At 41.4% G+C, this 21,117-nt stretch overlaps 1 pseudogene; it reads left to right on the top strand.

Annotated features, from left to right (window-relative positions):
* Positions 1–3,438: 3,438 nt before the first annotated feature.
* Positions 3,439–19,519, top strand: LOC115868747 (annotated as a pseudogene).
* Positions 19,520–21,117: the final 1,598 nt, after the last annotated feature.

Here is a 21,117-nt window from a genome sequence, read left to right as displayed (position 1 = left end):
AGAACTATTAGAGTCCAAACCCTCTCTTTTGCATACCTGCCAGCCATGTGACTCTAAGCAATTATTTTTTGTTTGGGGCTTTAGATTTCTTCTACCATGCATATCAATGCATTGTCCATATCCTATCCCTGCTAGTGTTTCTACTATTAGAATACACCAAGTCAAGGAAATTTCTGACACATACGAAAAAGTAACAAACGATTTTAAGATTACATTTTCATTAAATTTGGGAGGTAACAATAGAATCCAAATATTAAAAGGATCAGATATTCTAATAATGATGTAAAGAGATTCATTATATTGCTATATTCATTCATTAATATGACCAACAAAAAATGTTGGTAATAGTCTCACACCCACACCCACACACAGAGTGGGGTGAATCACAAAGGGACCATAACAGAGCAGCAATGGGAGCAAAGTCACAAGGCCCCTGAGGAATCCCAAAAGCAGACTTCTGCCTCAGGGGGCAGTACTTGGCACCTCGACTGACCTGGTTGGGGACATTCACAAACATCAGCAGATAGACCTGGAACTACGTATAGGCTTTCTTCTTCTTCTTTTGTACATCTATCTATATAAGATAGGCAGGATAACCAATCCCAAGGAGAACAGGATGGGCGGTGTCTAGGAGGGCATGGGAGAGGAGGAGTCAGGAGAAATGGAGCAGTGAGCCAACAAACTCAGGGACAGGGGAACATCAAGGGATCTAAAATCAATGGCGAGGAGGGCATAGAATGCCTGATGGTGTTTGATCAATTGTAATGTAACAGAGAGGAATTACTGAGACCAGAATAAAAGGTGAACATGATGGTGGGGCAGGAGGAAAGTAAAAGGAAATAGAGGAAAGAAGTAGGGGGTAAAAACTATACAGAGAGGTATAAATATAGACATGTATACATGTAAATATATTAATCTATAAAGATAGGGATATTGGGCTATGTATATATATTTATATGGTAAAGCAATAAGTAGCAGACAGACTTTGGTCTCTATTTAAATCTTCCCTCAACACAAGAAAATTTTGGTCTAATAATATGGCACTATGAGATACTCACCTTCCAAACATGGTTACTGAAGACGAAATGGGTACAAAAGCAAATGTGGAGAAGAAGGCTAATGGTGCCCAGCTATTGAACGATATATAATCTATAAAGGCTTAAAGTTAAATAACTTTCAGCAGGGAAGCAACAGGCTTGAAGTTAAACAACTTCTAGCAGGCTATTGAGCAGGGAAGCAACACAGTCCACATGGAAGAAGCTGACCAGCCTGTGTGATCATGAGGTGTTGACTGGATCAGGTATCAGAAAATCAAAAACAAACAATCATGTTGTTGTGAAGGAAAGGGGTCAGAGTGGATACCCAAAGCCCATCTGTTGATAATTGGAAACTGCCTCACAGAAGGGACACATGGAAGGGACGACTCAGCCAGAGTACAGTATAACACCGGGAAAACACACAACACTCCTCTATATTTTAATGCTTCCTCCCCCCACTATCATGGCAACATTCCCATTGCATGTTTAAAAGCCTTACTCTATAGAGTTTACAAAAAGCAAAAGTAAAATTGTGTGACCTTTGTAAAAGAACTTCAAAATTCTAATGTAATATAAGACAGACACTCCTGAACAGATGCCATAAGAGAATATTAAAGGGAAATGTAAATTACAAAACTATAGAATAGATGCCATAGGAATGTGGAAGTGGGAGGTGTACTGCGGTCAAAAGTAGTCCAGGAAGAGGAAATGTTGGGGTAGATCCTGAAGAATGGATAAATAAGCAAAGCAGAGAATGACTAAAAGTTCGCCATAACCATTTACTCGTCTTCCTTTGCAGAAGATGTAATTTTCAAGCCTCTCTTGCAACCAGATAGGGCCATCCATGACTGGCCACAAAATGGCCTCATGTAGGATTCTGTGTCCTTGTTATTTCTTCAGTGGATCTCAGAATTAGAGGTCAAATGAAGAACTTTGCATCATCTCACCTTAGAATGCCAATATTTAAAAGCACACTGGACCGGAAATGATTGCATCCAACAATGGTTCCCCTTACCCCTTAACCCAGACCATAATGGACTAAGACATGTGTAAGAAATAAGCAAATGTTGTTCAACTACTGGTATTTGGAGCTGTTTTGCACTAAGATACTTACTCTGGCTGATATAAAACTATTTACTCGAGTAAGCAAAAGAAAAACGAAGTAATAATAGGAGCCAAGAAAATTTCAAGCCAAACTCACTGCTATCGTGTCCATTTTGACTCATAGTGACTCTGTACGATAAGGTAGAACTACTTCTGTGGGTTTCTGAGACTGTAATTCTTTAGAGGAGGGGAAAAACAAAAAAATATCATCTTCCTCCCGCAGAGCAGCTGGTAATTTTAACCACTGACCGTGTGGCTAGCAGCCCAATGGTAATTACTATACCACCTGGCTGGAAAAGAATATTGAAAGTATCATAGACTGTCAAAAGAACAAAAAAATCCGTGTGGGAAGAAGTACAGCCAGAATGCTCCTTAGAGGCAAAGATGTCAGGACTTTGTCTCATGTACCTTGGATACACTGGACTCTGGAAAAGGCATCACGCTTGGTAAAGTAGAGGGGCAGCAAAAGGAAGGCTGTCTAAAGATGGATTGATACAGTTGCTACAGCAATGAGCTGAAATGTAAGAATAATTGTGAGGATGGTGCAAGAGTGGGTGCTGATTCATTCTGTTGCACCCAGGGGTTGCTCTGAGTTGGAAACGCCTGGACAGTACTGAACAACAGAATATTCTAGAGGGCAGTGAGAGCCCATTCGTGGGTTTCTCACCTCGCCTGAGGAAGACTTAGGTTCAATGACTGGCAAATTCACCTCAGCCACAATTGCCTTCCATCTGTCAGTGGAGGTTATGTGTGGCCTTGATATCTACAGGTTTCAGCTGAATCGCCAGGCTAAGATGGACTAAAACAAAAGGCTTGGAAACTTCTGCCATCAGCCAGTGAACGTCCTGTAGACTGCAATGACTCATGGGGAAGACCCAGGACCAGACAGCATTTTGTTCTACTCTGCATGAGGTGGCTGCCCTATGTGAGCCGAGTCAATGGCAGCTAACAAAAACAGCAGCAAGGATCGTCTGTACCTGTGTTTCTCAAATGTTTATCTTTCATAGGAGTGACCATGGTATCTTTCTGCTAAACAAAATAATCGGAGGTTTATACCCAACAGCTGCTCCAGGAGAGAAACATGAGGCCACCTGGTTCCATAAACATTACAGTTTGGGGCACCCTAGGTGGAGTAGGGGCGGAGGACAGTTCTACTCCGTCCTGTGGCCTTGGAATCAGCTTGAAGCTAGTGAGTTTGGTGATATTTTATGGCAGGGGTGCAGGGCAGGGCAATAAGGTCGGAAATTCTTCATTGCTACCAACCTCCTGGGCACTTCCCATAGGCTGAGTAGCAAAGATGTCTAAGAAATTAAATGATAACACGATCACTGAAGACCAAGCGGATGAATTACCAAATGTGGTGAAGAAAGGTGATGGTGCCCAGGTATCAAAATATATAGACTCTGGGGCCTTAAAGGCTTGAAGATAAACAGGCGACCATCTAACTGAGAAACAGCAAAGCCCACATGGAAGAAGTACATCAGCTGGTGTGATCAAGAGGTGTCGAAGGGATGAGATATCAGGCATCAAAAAACAAAAAATCATAACATTGTGAATGAGGGGGAGTGCAGAGTGTGGACCCAAAGCCCATCTGTAAGCAACTGGACATCCTCTTACAGAGGGAATCTCAGGGAGGAGACGGCCAGTCAGGTTGCACTGCAGCAATGATGAAACATACAACTTTCCTCTAGTTTTTGAATGCTTCCTCCCCCACCCCTTCCCCACTATCATGATCCCTATTCTACCTTACAAATCCGGCTGGATTGGAGGGTGTACACTGGTACAGATAGGAACTAGAAACACAGGAAATCCAGGACGGATGATCCCTTCAGGACCAGTGGTGAGAGTGGCGATACCAGGAGGGTGAAGGGAAGGTGAGGGAGAAGGGGGAACATAATAACAAACATCTACATATAACCCCCTCCCCGGGGGATGGACAACAGAAAAGTGGGTGAAGGAAGACGTCAGAAGGTGTAAGATATGACAAAATAATTATAATTTAAAAATTATCAAGTGTTCATGGGGGAGGGGGTATCAAGGAGGGAGGGGGTAAATTGCGGAGTGGATGCCAGGGGCTCAAGTAGAAAGCAGATGTTTTGAGAATGATAAGGGAAACAAATATACAAGAGTGCTTGACACAATGGATTTATGTGTGGATTGTGATAACAGTTGTACGAGCCCCCAATAAAATGATTTCATTAAAAAAATTAAATGACAAGAATAATCTTCCTTCTCATGAATGGATATATGTCACATTTTAAAAAATGAATTCTATATATTTTATCTATGTCAGGGACAAAGCAAATGTTAAGAATAGTTTTTTCTGCTGATAAAATAATGTGCGGGTTGTGCTATGGTCAATTGGACCTTAAAGAGACAACAATCTCTTTAAAAAAAGTCATGATCAAAAACAAATGCTATTTCCTTTGTTTACATTTATAGAAGATTTAAGGAGCCTAGTTTCTAAGTACACGGGGTGGGGTAAATCTGTATAATTTTTAAAATAAGTTTATTTTGAAAAAAGAAGGGAAATTTCAGCCAGGTATTGGAGTCTCTCATTATTAAGCTACTTTGACAAAATGTGGGGTGAGAACCCACACCGCACCCTTATCGTTCAGAGCAACAAGGAAATGAAGCTGCCTTTTACATTTAACTTTCTATTATTGCCTTTCCCTGTCTACTTAATCACTTCATCTTTTCCTAAATGAGCAGGGGGTGAAAAATAGTGAAAATAAAGAGAGAGAGAGAAACTGTCATCCAAGTCATTTCTAGAAAACGGAGTGTAACAGTTTGAAATTTGCATTATAATTACTTATAAAAGGAAATTTAATTCATTTGCCTCTCATAGCTCATTTTTCAGATATAATTAAAATGACCCCAGGAAGCAAGTTAAAATAGCAGAATCAATTTTTATAGAGCAGATCCTAGACTCTTCATGGGCTTAAATTCTTATAAATTCTGGTTGTTGAGGCTCAGAAAGATTGCTCCCGTCCTTCTCTTCTAAATAAACTTAGTTTAAATATTTCTTTTTTTCCCCCTGAAATAATTTTGTCAAAATCCTATCATAATGGTGGGCTCAGGCTCCTGCCCTTCACGGTTGACCAGGATTTTAGTTATCATTCGGAGGGCAAAGGAAAGGCCAAGACGTTAAAAGACCTGCATGCCCTTCCATGCCCCACTAGAAATGGCTGAATTCCACCGACAGTTATTCCCTGACATCCTGGAAAATTATGAACCTCTTTTAGAAATTTAACCTGATGATCAGTTCCCACTATGTCAATTAATTTAACAGATAAAGTCGTCAGAGCTGGCATTACTCAAGCAAAAGCAGGGTTGGGTGTGCACTGAAATTCTGGAAACTGAATGAAGGAAAACAAAGGGGACATGAAAAAAGTCTAGGTTTATCAAAACTACCTGACCCACTTTTCCGTTTAATCAAAGCCCTTCTCTGTTGAATATGTGCTTGAGGTGGTAAGGATCAAAAGAAAGCGGGGCATGTGGGAATGGCAAGTTGCTGAGCTATTCACCTGGATCCATGCACTTTCCCCACTCCTCTGTCTACAAAGCCCCATGACTGGTAACCAAAAGCTTCCTCAAGCCCCCGTGTGGTTGCTCAGATGCTCCGGCAGCTGTGATCACCAAGAGTACTCAGCCTGCCTCTTCTGCCTGTTGTCATTCAAAGAAAGCAATTTTTTTTCAGGGCTCAGTCATCAAAGGGAAACTGATTCAGTGATCAGGATCCACACAGTGCACAGAGCCATAGTCTCAGAGGGCCCCAGACTCTCCTGAGATGAGGCATCCCAATCAAGCAAGCCAAGGACAATATAAAGTACCTAATTCCCCAAGAAAATCATGGCAGAAGCTGCACTACCCTTATCTGGTCAATGATGAGTCTTTAATCACCCAATTTTTTTTCAGATGAAAATTAGTAGTCCTTGCACCACCCTCTTAGCCAATCAAACCTGACCTGGAAAGTTTCTTCTCTTCCATTCCCACCCCACTCTCCTAACTTCCGTCACCATGTAAGAGAGAGTGGTATAAGCTGTGTTACTCTGGGTACATTAGAGAAACAAATCCACAGAAACTCATGTATAAGAGAGAGTTTTATATAAAGGTTAAGTGCACATCAAGAAAACATCCCAACACAGTGCTGTCCAAGCCCACAAGTCCAATATTAGCTCATATGTCCGACACCAATTCACAAAATTCTCCTCCATCTCACAAAACACACACTATGATGCCAACTGCAGAAGGAAAGCAGAATCCGTGAACGTGTCAGCATCTCAGCACTGGCAGGGGTCTCCACATGGCTGCTCCAGCACCCAGGGCTGCATAGGGGTAGGTCCACACTGCTTCACCTTGAGGATGACTTGCAGGAAGTGAGCCTTGCAAGCTGAAGCAGGGAACTGCCTAAGGCAGCTGCACCCTGGTCTGACCATCAGAAACAAGAGACCCGAGAACTAGAAAGGCGAGGCTCATGGAGCCATTTATCCCTCCGCTCGATTAACCCCACCTGTGTTTATCGGCCAGGTTGGCACAATAAACTAACTACCTCATAAGCTAAACTACTTTAATGACTCCTCTGCTTTAGATAATATAGTGGGTTTTTTTTAGAAAACAGCAAACAATTTATCATGTTATATAACTCAATCTCTTAACTCCCTGAGAGTCTATAATCTGACTTTGATTTTCATAAAGTTATTCTGTTCCTTTGTCTTTACTATAATCTCATACCTAAAATGTCTTTAAGCCTTTTAGAACAGTCAATTTGCTTATTCACACATCAATGGATATATTCTACAAACACACTTTGAGCATACTAATATTCATCCAAATAAATAAATAAATATATATTACTTGTTGTTCAAAGCACTGGTAATTCAAAGGCAAATAAAACCTGCCTTTAGCAAACACATATTTAGGTATTATGGGACAGGCCCAGTCTCTTCTCAAGAGAGAATTTGGTGTAGTGGGTTGTATATTGAGCTGCTAATCACAAGGTCAGCAGTTCAAACCACGAGCCACTCAACAAGAGAAAATGGGACTTGCTACTCCCATAGAGTTACAGTCTTAATATTAATGGAAGGTAATTATGACTTAGGGGGATTATTGAGAAGAATCTCTACCACAAATTAACAAGGAAGTTTTGAAGGGAACCAAAGGCAAATTAAAAAAAAAAAAAAGATCCAGGAATGGGATTTGGGCTTGCACTAAATCCTAGTTCTAATTTAAGAACAATTAGTTCGATACTTGCCTTTGGGAAGGGAACACGGAAGATATGGATGCTATAGCAAAGTGTGGTGAAGACATTAAATGGTGCCCTCTCATCAGATAAAATAGCATCTGGAGTCTTAAAGGCTGTTTCCAAAAAAGCAGCCATCTCAGTGAGATGTCAACTAAGTCCCCATGGAAGAAGCCCACCAACAAGAATTGCCATAGGATTTTAAATAATATAATCTGAAGTCAAAGGATGGATTAGTATCAGAACCTAAATTGTAAGAATCTGGTTTGCAGACAGTGGGAGCCCAAGACACTTTTGTGGGAACTACATAGGAAATAAGCCTCCAGTGATCTCCCTCCATCCATCATTGAGGAACGGGAGGAAAGTGGTACCCAGAGTACATTGGAGAGATGAGTATAGAACATCACAGGGATGCACCGACGTGGACAGTTAAAACCTTACTAGTTGATCCCCTCTAATGCATGTTAGGCCTGATCTGGTTTTCGACATTTTCTGGTTCTTTTTTTTTTTTAATGTTTGTTCACATTGGACTTTATCTGAGGTATATTATGTCATTGGGAGTCACCCTCTTAAATTTTTGTTATATGTTTTTCCATTTCTCAGTATATGAAACCCAGGATTAATGAGCCTATAAGGGTTTATATGGAAAACAGCATGAACAAAGTAAAGCTAAAGCTATATATACACATCTTTTAAATTCACTCATATTAGCTAAGACAAGAAATGTTTAATCATTTTGTGGTTTGGACAGTATCTTCATTTTTATCTGATTCAATAATAGATATAATTACAAAGTAGACTTATTTCCTTTATCTATTATAGTCATAATGACCCTGTCTGGTATTTCTGTCTGTGAGATTATGTTCCATATGAGCAAATGTGAGCTTTGAATGCCAGGTGTGTTAGGCAGCATTGGATAAAGAAACAAATCCAGAGACACTCATCTATATATATGAAAGAGCTTTATATCAAGACCTAATTATATCTGAAGAAGGCATCCCAGCTCAGTCTATCTCAAGTCCTTAGACTCAAACAGCCACATGCAAATAATAATGCAGAATGCAGGAAGATCACAGGCAGGTGGATGCAGATGCATGTGGATCCAAGGTGAGTGGAAGCATAACAGGTCACCAGCAGCTCTCAGGATCAGTTTCAGAGTCCCAGCACACAGGAAGCTCAAGGGGCACAGAGAGAGGGAGGTTCCCAGAAACCCCTGCTTCTAAAAAGTCCACACCCCCAAGGGGGCATCATCAGGCTGTGACCTGATTGACAAGCGGTATTCCACGCCTACACTTTCATAGGTTTTCAAGTTCACATGAAATCATCTAACTACCACTCCAAGTCAGTTCTTAGCAACATCAACCACTGACTGACGAAACAAAGCCACTTCCTTGACACTCATCTGACAGACCCAGGAAGATGCCTTTACTAGAAGCTTCTACAGAACTAGAGGTACAAGATGGACTCATTTAACATGTGAGAAAGGAAAGGCAGGTTAGCCCATTTGCTTGAGTGCTGCCGGTACATATCCTCCTCCAGGCATGGCCTCTGCTAAAAAGAACAGCCTCCCACCAGTTATACCTACTTCAGGGATGGCCCTTAGAGAAGTATTGGTGGATTCACAAAGGCCCTCTATCCCTGTCCCAACATGGAACATTCATGAGGTTTCAGATGACATTCCACCAAAGCTTGACTTTTTTCTCTGCCTGTTCTTGTTTTTGCCTCTTTCCTTGCACACGTGTTGATCCTCAGAACTCTCCCTAATCTCTTGTACACGAATCTCCACAGCTGTCACCAGGTGAGCTCAGCCAACAACAGAACTGCATATACCCTCTGTCTCTGGCCTTGTCCTTGTTCCTTGGGGTCCCCTGTCCTAGATATTAATGTTTCAACACCTAAAACACTATTTGACTCATAGTAAGCCCCAATGTATAATGACTGAATAAAAGCCAATGAATGGGAAAGCAACCAGAAGGGTGTACATTTAATACCATGCCATGTGAGGAACGAGAATGGGGAGGCATAGCCCAGAAAAAGGAAGACTTTGGAAAGATCATTATGAAAGACAGACTGATGGTCCCTCTGAACTCCACCCTTCTAATCTCTAAAATCTCTGAATGTGTTTGTTTACATGACAAAGGGGAATTAAGGTCTTAGATAGAATTAAGGTTGTAAATCCACTGATTCAGAATTACGAAGACCAACCTGGTTTAAGTGAGTACACTCAATGAAATCATGGGTTCCTCGATAGGAGAGGAGTGCTGGTGTTGCTGTGGATTAAGCATCGGGCTTCTACCTGCAAGGCCAGTCAGTGGCTCATACCCACCAGCCACTCCTCAGTTGGAAGATGAGACTGGCTGCTCCTATCAAGATTTACAGTCTCAGAAACCCTAAGGAGCAGTCCTACTCCATCCTATAGGACCACTGTGAGCGGGAATCAACCAAATGATAGCGAGTTTTAAATGTAAGAATGAGGCACAAGAGAGAGAGAAAGAGAAAGGAACAAAATCAGAGCTGTCATATTGCTCGTGTTGGAGATGGAGAAGTTGTGCCATGAACTAAGGAATATAGACAGCTTTGATATGGTGAGACCTAAAACAACTGGGACTAGAAATACCATACAACCCAGCAATACCTCTGCTGGGCATCTACCCCACAGAAATAAGAGCCAGAACACGAAAAGACCTGCGATCTGTCATGTGCACTGAAGCACAGTTCACAATAGCAAGTAGCTGGACGCAGCCCAAATGCCCATCAGCAGAAACCTCTGGACATGCACACAATGGAATCCTATGCTTCCCTACAAAACAGCGAGGAAGCCATGATATGCATCCATCATAATATGGATGGACTTGGAAACCATCGTGCTGAGTGAAGTTAGTCAATCACGAAAGGACAAATACTGTATGAGTCCACCACAACACAGCTTTTAAACAGTGAGATGAAGACTAGGTTCTGCTCTCAGGACACTGAATGTTCTAATCTAGTCTCTCAACTATGAGGTGGTGAGCCTGCCCAATGCCCACGAACCATATATCACCCCCTTTATTTGTACATCTTACAAACCTCTTTCAGAAAGGAGATCTCACCTCAGCTGGGAGATGAGCGGGTTGGAAGAAGACTAATGAGTTGCTACCATACATTTTTCTGAGGTTAGCTCAAAATTGGTAATCCAAGTCAAGATTTGGCTGGGGTAGGGAGGTGAGGAGGGGCGTGTCTGGCTCCGAGAAGGGGATTACATGTTTGCTGGTGGATTAACTGGGTGGGGAACCAAAACTACTTGAGGATGCTTATATAGAACCCAAAGGGAGAGAGCATATTCCCGGTACCAAGTTCCTAATTTAACACTTTTGACCTAGCTTATATCGAGCTCTTCATGATCCAGACCATGTGTGATAGACAACTGGGACTTTAAACTCTGTCCTTTCTGGGTGCACAGCATCCTTCATAGGCTACATCAGAAGGACTCAATGTGGAAACCCACCAACGTGGAACCCAACTGAGCTTTACCTTAAACTCACGTGTGGTAGATTTAAGCAACCTCCCTTGCACTTAAGGCTGAGACAACGGCTATCCCAAGCTTATGGGATTGGTGGTGGTTAGACTTTGGTTCTGATCTCTTGCTGTGAGGGTACCCAATGAATGGTGGCCTGATACTACCATATATTTACTATTTTAAAGTTATCTTTGATTTTTTCTGGCATATGTTAATCTGGCAAGCATGGTGGTCTTTGTGAATGAATGTTACTCAAAGTTTTACCCTATCCCCAACCCTCATTGTTCATGAAAATAGTGCCCCGCCATTGAAGCTATCAATCTGGACAAGTCAATAGTCATGCATTGCAGTCTGAAGTCATGTGCAATTCTTTCTCTCAACAGTGTTTTAAATTATAAACCATTGGCTAAATCAATATTATCAATAGAATTACCTTATGCCCCATGGGGATGATTTAATATATTTTATTTCTTTTTTATAAAAATAATAATTTTCTCTGCAAAGTGAACCAGAGACATATGTAAACAATGTATATATAAATTGGTTCCCACTTATTTGTAACTTTAACCTAAAAACAATTAGTTCTTATGAAATGCTCCTACCAGATGCTGTCATGAAGAGATTACTGAAGATGTGGGTGCTATAGCACCTATAGAAAAGTGTGGTGAAAATACAAGATGGTACCTGGATATTAGAAAGAATCGCATCTGGAATGTGAAAGGCTTGTCCTAAAACAAGTAGCCATCTAAGTGAGGCATCAACTAAATTCACATGAAAGAAGCACATCAGCCCATGTGATCCAAGAATTAAAAATAATGAGACCCAAAGGACATAGTAGTAACAGGGCTTAAACTATGAACACTAAGTTTGAAGAAGGCTATAGATGTGGAAGCCCAAAATCCTTTCAAAGGGTCTCCACATGAATTAAGCCTCTGGCTAATCCCCTTCAATCATAGTGCAGGGACGTGAATAGCCTCGCTCTCAAACAGAGAACATTGTAACGGAAATTATGGATGATGTCACTAGGTTAAACCGTAGTACCCTATCATGCGATTTCCCTCTTGATTGATTTTAAATTTGTTTCCGTTTTTAATATGTTGTGGTTTTTTATCACTGGGGTTCTGTTTCGTCTTGTTATCCTTGCTTTGTTTGTTTGTTTCCTGTCTGTGTTTTGTATGACTTTCTGTATGTGAAATCCAGGGTAAGTAAATCTATAAGGACAGTCAACTGGATTAATAATTACCAAGGAGCCTGGCAGGGGAGTTGGAGGGAAATACGGAGTTAGAGAAAATGAGCACAAGTAAGCAGAAAAAGTTCTAAAATTGATTGTGGTGATGATGACACAACTCTCCTTCAGATGATCAAACTATTGAATTGTGGAATGTGAAATACACAGGAGCTCTGATGACATGGTGGCTGCATAGTGACCTACTAACCACCAGGAGGCGCCTTGTGCAACCTCACCAGCTACAGTGCTGGGAAGCACAGGGCTTTCTCTTCCCATAAAGACTCACAGTTGCAGAAATCCATAGAGGCGTTTCTACCCCAGGGGGTCTTTGAGGCACAGTTGACTCAATGGCAGTGGGGTGTTTTTGTTTTTGTTTGGTGGGTTTTTCTTTACATTCCTTTTTTTTTTTTCCTGGTGAATTTTATGGCAATGAACCTTTTCATTTTTTTGGAAGTTTTAAAAGGTGAGGGAATCTATTCTCTTTTAGAGTGTCCAGAAAGAAACCCAGCCTTTCTCAACCCTGATCTCAACCCCACGGGATTTGTGTTGGACTTCTCGCCTGAAGAACTGCAGTTCTTCAGTAAATGTGGGCTCCTTTAAGTCACCAAGGTGGGCTCATGTGCTGTCACAGAAAGAGATCTAACTCTGTAGAGAACGTCTGCGTCTGGAGTTGATTAAAGGTGAGTTTAAGGAGTTACAATCCACCAGAGGAGACTACCTTGACGCATTTCTTCTTTTTATGCAGGCCTTACCTGCTGGATGAATATTCTGGAAGGAGGGGGAGTGAGGAGGAAGTAGGAACATAGGAAGCTGACAGGCTGGTAAACCTGCAATTTTCAGAAGCGATGCTTGAGGACTCCTTGTTTTCAATAAGCCTGTGTGTTCACTCGCGATCGTTTGAAATTGCTTTTACATAGTAAGCACGGTTTATATTTCAACCAAGAACACATGTTCCTTTGAGAAGCGGAGTGTTTGAGGGCTGATAATAGGGAGGCGAAAGCTCTCTCCAAAGTATGCCTATCATTTTATTGGTTCTCTACGTGGAAGAGGAATAAGATGCACGTGGTGTGACAATAAGCACTAACATGCGTGTGCTTGGGAGTGCTCAAACTCTTCTCCCATCTGTGTGGCTCTCGGGTCACAACAGAGGCAAAAGGGTAAGAGTCCCAACCCTGTAGATGACAGATCAGTATTTATAAACCAACTACCCATCAGCCTTACCCAAAATGCAAGGCTTACCTTCTGAAGTGCGTTACACATTCAAAGGCAAGATAGTACCTAGTTGTGAACGGACATACGAGGGAAGGAAAGCCAAAACCCCCCCGGGGGATTCTCCCAAAGTTGACAGTGCACAATCAGGATTTCTTTTGCATATATAAGACAATCCCAAGATGTTTCTTCAGAGTCCCACCTGTCACATCCCACGAAGCAAAAGAAAACATACGTGCGTTCCTAAAAGGCGAGACGAGGACATTTATAGGATCCCAAGAAAGATGGCAGTAAGTTAAATAAAGGGAAACTCATCTGTAGCATTTTAATGTTTCCCCAAAGTGGTATTTCTCTTTAACTTCCACATCTAATATAAACACCAGAAGTCAAATGGTACAAAAGATCCCTTTAACTAAAGTGTCAGCAAGCATTCACTCACAGTGGAGTTTATTCACTGGAGCCTCACTTTTGCTCCCTAAAATTAGGGGTCCCAATGACTCGTCAGGCTTATTACAAATTATAAAATGTGTAAAATGCAATTTATAGTCTATGCAAATGCCTAAGAGCCTCTGGTCAAGCCTGAAAGAGCTTGGCAGCCAATATAGGATAGAGAAAAATATCAAAGCATTTGAAGTTAGAAAATACACCTTTCTATCTTAGTTTGTTCACTGCTGGAACAACAGATAAACCATGTTACCTTCCTTAATCTCAATTTTCTCATCTGGAAAATGGGCATAAAGTGTTCCATGCCCTTCTTTCTTCATAGAGTCTGGCGTCCCAGAGAACAACATGGGTCCGGAAGGGTTGATTGCCCTGTAAGTCTTGGTTAGTACCCATTGGCATTTCCATCCACTGTGTAAACTATTCCTACATAATGCCCCTCAAGATGCACTGGAGGAGAGCTTACCTTCCATGTGGACACAGTTGTAAACACGGTGGGCCACCAGTGCCCTGGCTGCTGACAAAATGTCATCAGGATGCTTTAGCACCGGATAGAGAGGAAGGCTGGGCCACCTGCTTTCCTCAGCTGAAAGTAAGCCCCTCGTCTGCCATTATAAAAATGTGTGCACAGAAATGCGAAGCGACATTTCCCTCTAAAATGGGTAATGCATTTAAACCTGCCTGCTTCTCACAAGATTGTAAGATTTGCAGGTGAATGAGAGGGAACAGGAATATTTTCCAGAAAATATACCAGTAGAATGAGGACCAGAAGCAGTCGATGATCACATGGTCACGCCTAAATGGTGAAACCCAAAACAAGCCCAAATCCTGCATTTACAGTTCATATAAAAGTGAGCTTTCCCTTTAATACTTGTATCATAAAAGAAATATGAATACATTTATGCTACAAATCTAAGTGTTTAAGCCTTGTGGATGAGGCTAAGGATCCCTTTGTAGCCCATTCCTAACATTTCACAGAACAACCACTATTAAGTTTTTAAAATATCATCTTAGACTGTTTTCTGTACCCACATGCATATATCAAATAGGTCCAGTCACAAACTCTCCTTGCTCTGTTTTTTGTGAAGAGGTTCTTTTTTCTTTTACCTGAAAATATCATTCCACAACATAACAATGTGCATTTTAGGTGCAGATTTTCAGACTCAACTGTCTCTAGACTCAATTCCTGAACAACCTGGGAAAATTACTTAGCATCTCTAACCTTCAGTGTGCTCATCAATAAGAAGGATTAAATAAATGAACCCTGATCATGAAATTGCTGTGAGGTTTAAACCAGTTCATTTATGTAAAGAAGATTGGAAGCATTTACAATGTTATTAGTTGGTTTAGCATCAGTATTAACGATAATGAGAGCTCTCATATATTCCATATTGAATATTTGAAATATTAGTTTACTTGGATATTTGGCAACCATAAGTATAGTGCAAATAATTCCCAACCATATTGATCTATTCATAGAATAGGTTTTGCATCTCTAAAATGGGTTGTTGTATAAAATAGACCAGTGCTTGAGAAAAAACTAATTACTCAATAGCTATTAACTAAAAGAAGATCATATTTGACATATTAAAGAAACAAATATATCTAGAAATGTTTTAAAACAAACATGTGTTTAAGACACGGTCAAACCTAGCTATTATCTTAGGAAAATAGCTGAATAGCAAGAGAAATTGCGGTGATGACAGACAATGCACTTGAAGATTGACAGAAATACAAATGTCCAGAGGAGGAAAAACCCTTGACCTGTTTTAGCCTTAACATGAAGCAATCAAAGTGGCTGATGGGTAGTGACTGGGGAAGAAATTGCTGCAACATAAAGACAAAGAAAAAGCCCAGGCTAGGCTGCATAGCGCAGTGTAGAGTTTGTGGTTTATGCAAAGGGCAAGAGGATCTCATGAAAGGGATATAAGCAAACGAATGCTAGATCTCTTCTACATTATTTGAAATAACATGGACGTTAGCATGAGGAGGTGGGGGAGGGGAAGTTAGGAGGAGTTACAGCAACCTAGAGGGAAAATGCTGCGGTTTGGTCTCAGGTTAGCACTGAAGCTGGGAAGAGGCAGACATGCTGTTGGCGTTAGGCCCCATCTAGTTGGCTACAACTCTTCACAACCCTGTGTACAGCCGGGCAAAACACCACCCAGCCCGGCCGCATCCTCACCATTGTTCCGATGTTTGAGCCCTTCATTGCATGCACTGTGTGAATCCATGTTGTTGACCGCCTTCCTCGTTTTCACTGGCCCTCTGCTTTAGTCATATCTTGTAGGTATTTGAGGACAGGCGGTGACGTCCCCATTCATTCCTCGGTTGGCAGGACTGTGCTGGCGTGTGGGTTGCTGTGATGCTTGATGCTATGCACCACAGCTCGAAAGGATGCTGGAAGCTGCGAAGGATCAGCAGTAAGAAACTATGGATTTTGTAATAGAAACAAAGCTGGAGAGTGCATGGTATGATTTTGCAAGATCAAAGACTTCTTCATTGGAAACGCCCTTTTTAACAACACAAATGGCAACACACAACCCTGGCTGGATGGAATACACAGGGGAAGAAATAGGCTACATCTGTGGGAACAAGTAATAGAGAAACTCAATGTCATCCACCAAGGTCACGAGTTCACTATGGAACAGACCTTCAATTGCTCATAGGTAAGTTTAGGCACAAGAAAATTAAAACAATTCCATAGAGACAAAATACAACCTTTAAACATACCCCAGCTGAAATCCGAGCCTAGCTCAAGAAACAGATATGATGCACTTAACATTAGTCATGGGAAATGAGATGAGTTGTAGGATGACATCAAGAATGTCATACATGAAGAAAGCATACATTTAAAAAAATAGAAAAGACCAAAATAAATGTCAGAAGAAGTGTGAAATGAGCTCTTGAACATAGAGTAGCTGAAACAAATTGAAGAATGATGACTTAAAAGAACCGAACCAAATTTTCCAAATGGGCAGCAGGCGAAGATAAATATGATCAAACACCTTGAGTTAGAAAGCAAAATGGCAAGATATGACAAAATAATAATTTATAAATTATCAAGGGCTCATGAGGGAGGGGGGCTCGGGAGGGATGGGGAAAAAAAGAAGACCTGATGACAGGGGCTTAAGTGGAGAGGAAATGTTTTGAGAATGATGAGGGCAATGAATGTACATATGTGCCTTACACAATTGATGTATGTGTGGATTGTGATGAGTTGTATGAGCTCCTAATAAAACGATTACAAAGAAGGAAAGAAAGAAAGAAAGAAAGAAAAGAATACACTCAACAGATTTCAAGATGAAAGGACTGAAGAAAAAATTTAAACCTCAATTTATGATATTGAAGGCTTGGAGGGAATTATTGAATGAAGCAGGAAATATAAGAGAAGATTGAAAAGATACACGGAAGGCATTAGCAAATATCAAGGATCCATTGACAGAATGCCAATTGACGTGCTTCCAAAACTGACACTGCCTTTATTCTTGAGATGTTCTCAAAGCTCTTGTGGGATAAACTCAAGGTTGTACTTTGACTCATATGAAATTGTTTGAATTTTCTTCAACTGCAACCTGAACTTACATACCAGCAACTGATTATCTGTCCCAGAGTGATCCCTTGGCCTTGTTTTGGCTGCTCTTGAGCTTCTGCATCATATCTTCCCACAGATGTAGTCAATTTGATTCCTAGGGTTTCCATCTGGTGAAGTTCGTGTGCACAGTCACCTTTTATGTTGTTGGAAAGGGTACTTGCAATGAGGATGTCGCTGGTCTTACAAAATGTTATCGTGTGATCTCCAGCATCTTTTTGATCATGAAGGCCTTGTTTTCCAACTACTGTCCCTTCCTCTGTTTCCACCTTTTGCATTCCAATCACCAGCGTTAATCAATGCATCTTGATTGCAGAGTTCATCGATTTCATACTTCAGATGGTGGTAGAATTTTTCAATTTCTTCATCACTAGCCCTGGTGCATACATTTGAATAATAGTCGTATTCACTGGACTTCCTGGCAAGTTTTTATGCTTTATCCTTTTCCCAGACAGCACTGTACTTCAAGATAGATCTTGAAATGTTCTTTTTAACCATGAATGTGAAAGTATTCTTTTTGAGTTTTCAATCCTGGCATGGTAAATCATGATTGTCTGACTCCACGTGGACAATGCCAACTCATTTTAACTCATTAATGCCTAGGATATCTATCTTTATGCTTTCCAATTTATTTAAACAACTTCAGATTCCCCTATATTCATACTTTGTACATTCCATGTCCTAATTATCAAAAAATGTTTTCAGCTGTTTCTTCTCATTCGGAGTCATCCCTTAGCAGCAAATGAAGGCTCTTAAAGCCTTACTCCATCCGCATTGTTATGATTGACTCTACTTTGAGAAAGCAGCTCTTCTTCAGCCTTCCAACTTCCCCAGGGGCTCATCTTCCAGTACGATATCGGACAATGTTTCACTAGTATCCCTAAGATTTGCAGGGGCTAATCCTCCAGGAGTGGACAGTTTGTTCCATCTTTTGGCACGATATTTGACAATGTTCTACGATTCTTTATGGTTCCAGTGGCTAATTCCTCAGATGTAGACAGCCTTTCTTTTTTCATTGTCTATTATTAGTTTGGATATCCAGATGAGAACAGTTCTCTTTGCGTGACCCTGCTGGTATTTAGAATCCGACAGACATAGCTTCCTGTATCATCACAACTTGCAAGCCGACACAAGACATTAAGCTGACAGAAAAGTGGTGAGATGACTTTTTAGGTATAGTTTAAATCATCACAATCTATACAAGAAAAAAAAAACGATAAGTTGAATTCACTAACATTTAAAATTCCACTCTGTGAAGCATATTCTTAAAAGAATGAAAAGATGAGCCACAGACGAGGAGAAAATATTTGTGAAACACATACATCTAAGTATACAAACAACTCTTAAAACTCAATATTCAGACATGCGTTTGACACCGTGTGCCCTGCTTTCCACAGAACTCATCAGCTTGTGCCCTATTATAGGGTTTTCTAGTTGACATTTGACTGTAGTTTTGGTTTGCATCTCTTTAAGCAACCATTTCTTCTCGTTTCTTTCTTCTCTATGTTTAAGAGCAAGTTCCTGTAAAAGGTGAAAGAAAACTCATTGAAGAGAGAGTTGAAAAACAATATAGAACTGAAACTGAAATTCTATGGTGATTCCAATGAGATATTCACTGTTATTAATCCAAAGGACATCAACCCATTTCCCTAGGTGTGCTGGCAAAGGGAGGCACGGGAGCCCCTGCAGAGCTAAAAGAGAAACAGAGAGAAGATGGCGCTTGCCTGAGGTGGGGTGGCCCTAAGTGTTTTAAATCTCCTGAATTCTGACTGTTTGACTCATGTAGGACTTGTCTATGAGTACAGGTCAGGAGAAGAAATGTTCAATATTCATGGAGAAATGCAACTCTGCTCTGTCACACTTTTGATCCAAGGACCAAATAAGTACGTATTCACTTAAGTCAATGATGTAATAGGAGAAGGCTGGAGGGTCATCAAAAATGATATGGGTGATGGCTGTGTGGCCCCAGAAGCAGGGGTAGTGGAGGTGGCAATGGCAGAAGCTCTGATGAAGCATAAACTCTGGTAAAAGGGGAGGAGCCAACTTGAAGTACAAGTCTTTCGGATGCACTGCTTATCATTCCCAAAGCCTTCCTCAGAACTCTGCTTTTGATGTTCAAGAAACTAGTGTGGGCTCAAACAGACTCTCCACAGTCAGTCAACCACAAGTGTAGACTTGAACACAGATGAGACCCTGGAAGCAGCAGAAGTAGCCATATCAGAAAGCTGTCGTGTAAAGAAAGAGCATCTCCCTCCTACATTCTGATTGCGATCACTGTCCTCCTGATGGCTAAGATCACTTGAACTCGAGTGTCTTCTCTAAAAGGCTGAATGCAAGTATCCTTTGTATCATCTGAATCACAAAGAATCTTTAGAGCATGAAAGTTTTGCCTATGTTGTATGTAATTCTCAAAGAAATTTTCCATTACTTGTTTATTCACATCGATTAATTTCTGAGGTTCTGGAATTATAATCACAACATTTTTCAAAATTGCCCTGGAGTGTGTACAGAAAAAAACAAACAAACAAAACCATGGGCATGGAGTGGATGCTGACTCATAGCAACCTTATATATAATTTCTGAAACTGGAAATCTTTGTGAGAACACACAGTCATATCTGGCAGGTTTGAACTACCAACCCTGCGAGTAGCAGCCCGATGCCTAATCCACAGTGTCACCGTGAACCCTATACACACACACCAAGTCCTTTCCCTTCCCAAATAGGTCACTTTTCATTAGCTGCAGTGCATGATCCTATTCCGTTTTCATGGATTTAAAGTTTTTCCCTTCTTGTTTCCATTATGGATCTCTAGCTTTAAGGTGCTATGGTCAGAGAAGATGCATTGGAAGTATCACTTCTACAAACATAAGAAAAGAAATACATTTTAAGGAGGGATATTCCCGCTTTTGTTCCCCCCAAACACCTTCTCAGATCTCATGGAGAAGTCCCTGGGTGGTGCAAATATGAATGTGTGCTCCGGGGTTAGCTCACAGGTTGGAAGTTCAAGCACAACTGGGGGTACCTTGGAAGAAAGAGCTGGTGATCTACTTCTGAACAAATACATTATTGAAAACCTCATGCAACATTTCTAGTGTGACACACCTGGGGTGACTATGAGTGAGAGTTGACCTGACATCAACTAGCTAGTGTCTGTCTATCCCAACATGCTTTCTGTTTCCTTCCACATCTGGAGCTGCATTTTGCAGTGCATGGCAATGGACGTGGATACATCTAGCCTCCTCTGGCTTCCTCATTGCCAGGAGGCAAGGGTCACTCATGCCTCCATGCTCCATCCATCTTTACCAATCTGACACCAACTATTCCTCCCAAGGTACTCTACCTTTACGCCGGTTCGATACTTCATTGTAATGGCCACACAGAACCCACAGACCAAACTCACACTTCAACTCTGTCTGAAAAAACTCAAAACCAAACCCATGGCCATCAAGTTGATGCCAACTCCTAGCAACATGATAGGGCAAAGTTGAACTGGGGGCGGGTCTCACGGAGAGGGAAAGTGGCTGGTGGGTATGGACATGGAGGCGCTGAAGGGCTCTGGGTGTGGAGGGGGAGCAGAGCCCCGAGTGGGAGGAAGTTGAGGCTGTGGACCCTCGTCTGGGTGAGGGTGTGGGTTCCCTGCTGATGGAGCTGCCCAGTCTCAGGGAGTGAGGGTGGGATTCACACTGTGGAGGAACCAGCTCCTGTTTGTCCCTCTGCAGGAGAAGCCAGCCCTCTGTGTGCGGAGCTGGCCAAGGGGAGGGTGGGGACGG

The sequence above is a fragment of the Echinops telfairi genome, unplaced genomic scaffold (genome assembly GCF_000313985.2).
Source record: "Echinops telfairi isolate 266 unplaced genomic scaffold, ASM31398v2 ScPeMD7_18;HRSCAF=68, whole genome shotgun sequence".
Taxonomy (NCBI): domain Eukaryota; kingdom Metazoa; phylum Chordata; class Mammalia; order Afrosoricida; family Tenrecidae; genus Echinops; species Echinops telfairi.
This window is presented reverse-complemented; position numbering and strand designations above follow the sequence as displayed.